The sequence below is a fragment of the Onychomys torridus genome, chromosome 1 (genome assembly GCF_903995425.1).
Source record: "Onychomys torridus chromosome 1, mOncTor1.1, whole genome shotgun sequence".
Taxonomy (NCBI): Eukaryota; Metazoa; Chordata; class Mammalia; order Rodentia; family Cricetidae; genus Onychomys; species Onychomys torridus.
Window position 1 is genome coordinate 164,046,145 of NC_050443.1, and position 3,134 is coordinate 164,049,278.

Consider the following 3,134-nt stretch of genomic DNA (forward strand, 5'->3'; position numbering starts at 1 on the left):
TCACCCCAGGCCCCGGGTAAACACAAGGTTACCATCTGGTTGTGTTGTGGGCACAAATTATCACAGGCAGCTGAAATGAAGAGAGGCCCATAGTAGCCAAAAAGAGGGCTGAGGCCTACGCCTGCAACCAACCTGACCCTCCTGTTCCTACAGGGGCAAGTTACGGGTTTCCTGACGTGTGACAGGGTCCACTCACCCACACCTGACCGTGAGAAACCAAGACACACATAGAACTGGCGCTCCGCTGTTGCAGGGAAAAGTGGTGGACTTGGAGGCTTAAAAGAACACGGAGTTAGGCTGGGCATGGTGATGCACGCCTTTAATTCTAGCACTTAGAACGCAGAGGCAGGCGGATCTCTGAGTTCAAGGCCAGCCTCATCTAGACACAGAACAAATTCCAGGACATCTAGGGCTACACAGAGAAACCTTGTCTCAAAACAAAACAAATGAAAAACCAACCCACAAAGTGATTCAAAACCCAAGACGGGCTTCCCTAGGATGAGAACCAGGTAGCAGGGCCACATCCTTTCTGGAGGCTCTGGAGTGGAATCTAGAAGGTTCTTTAAGCTGTGGCAATTTTAGACTCTCCACATGGAAGCCAGCAGCATTGTTCTTGTCTGACCTTCCCCCCACTGGCATCCCACTCTCTGGCTCTAGCCAGGAAAGGCTCCCTACTTGTGAGGCTCCTGTGCCACACAGGGCCCACCCACCAGAACCACTTCATGGCAGATGCTTAGCCTCAGTCACCCTTGCTTGGTGCTGCCATGGTGCTGCTGGGGATGAACCCAGGCCTGGCATGTGCCAGGCAAGTTCTCTACCCACTGAGGACACATCTTCAGTCTCCAGCCGAAGGTGTCATAGCCACAGGACATGGACATACTCGCTGGCCACTATGCCCCTGCCTCACACATGGTCTGACCAGGGACAACCCTCAGGGGTAGGGGGATTGAGCTGGAGCTCAAAGCAGGTTTGTAAAGTTCCTTTCCTCTTCCTTGAGATAGAGGTTTGTGGGGTGCTCAGTTACCAGACAGGACTCCAGTTTCTACCAGGGCTCTAAAATCCAGACCTCCCTTTATGGAAAGATGAGGGCAGGGATGCCAGGAGGTGGATTTGGGCTCAGTGGCTGCGGATGCTAACATCACACTCCTTGTTGAGCAGGGTTCAAGGCCACCCTCCTCCCACTCTAGACCGCCTATCTCAGAACACTGAGCTCAGCCTCTGTGTGTCACTGCAGTCAGGACACCAGTGTCCTGGACCCCTGAAAGGTATATGCATTTTCTCTCCAGCACAGGACTGTCTGCTTCCCTGATCAGATGGGACAAGAGCATGCATGTTTGAAGCACCGTGGATTGTGACTCTACTGGGGCAAGGGAGTTAAGGGGGGTAAGGGGGTGAGGGTGAGGAACAGAGTGAACTCCTGAGTAGTCAGCTCTGTTCTTCCAATGTTTCTGGAAACTTCCTTTGTGGGTAATGCAGTCAGTCCTTGTTCCTACCCGAGTCATTATGCAAAAACGGAAGTCTACATAAAGACTGGCACCTCACCTGGCGGTGGTGGCATACCCCTTTAACCCCAGCACTCGGGAGGCAGAGGCAGGCGGATTCACTCTGTGAGTTCGAGGCCAGCCTAGTCTACAGAGTGAGATCCAGGACAGGCTCCAAAACTACACAGAGAAACCCTGTCTCAAAAAACCAAAAAGCCTGGCACTTCGGGTCCTTGCATGTGGCTACTCCTCAGTTTGGTGTGCAGTGGGCTCCCCCACTTCCCCAGCAGGACTCATGCAGGCCAGGGCCCCCAACTCTGGTATCTGGGGTCTAGGCTTGAGCTGGAGGTCTGATCTCAAGATGCTAGGGTCCAGAACTGTTTTGTTCTCTTTGAACTGCCTTGAACTTCCTACATAGCCCAGGCTGGCCTAGAACTTAGGATTTTCCTGCCTCGGTCTTCTGAGTATCTGGAATTATAATTATAGATATGTACCTCTGCCCAGATAGAGGCCAGGACTGAGACCAAGGAGGCAAAAGCCAACTCTGGGAATCTACAACACACACACACACACACACACACACACACACACACACACACACACACACACCACATCGCACATACACACACACACCATGCACATACATACACCACATGCACACACATACATACACACCACACATTGCACAAACACCACATTGCACATACACACACATATGCACACACACACACACCACACATCACATATACACAAACACCATGCACACACACACACACACACACCACACACCACATATCACACATACCACACACACTCCGCACACACACACACACACACATACCACACACCACATACCACACATACCACACACACTCCACACACACACATACACACATACCACACACCACATATCACACATACCATACACACTCCACACACACACATACACACCACACATTGCACACACACACCACACATCGCACATACACACACACACACACACACACACACACACACACACACACCCCTTTCACACTTGACAGAAGTTGGAGCTTCTGGACTTAAGCTTGCCTCATGCTCTACCTCAAAATCTCCCAACAGAGGATTTTGATTTTTTAAACCTCCTTCCAGACCCCTTCCGTTCCCCATTTTCCTGTCCTGCAATGACACACACACACACACACACACACACACACACACACACACACACGGGAGTTGGGAGTCAGATCAGCACACGCATCCCAGCACCTTCCCTAAAGCTGGCTCCTCTCCGTCCTTGAACAGCCTGTTGACCCTCATTTGCCATTTCCTCACCAGTAAGTAGCTCTGGCCTCTCCTCTCCAGGTAACCCCGGATCTCCCCATCCTATCCACGGTGGACAGAGAGGGTTCTTGCCGCTTCCCTCAACACTGTCACCTCCTGTCCCACAACAGCCCTATCTTAGGGCCACAGGAGCTGCTGAAAGGTGGACAGAGAGGGTCCTTGTGTCTGACTCTGGTTCTCTCTTACCATCCACCCTAGATCCCATTTGAGGTTTAGGATCTAATTCGCCAGGCCTGACTAGCAGGCAGTTAGTGTGGGTTTCTGATGTCTTCGTTCTGCTGGGGTGAAGGACCACAGGTGGAGGCTATAGCTCACAGACACTAGGCAGGC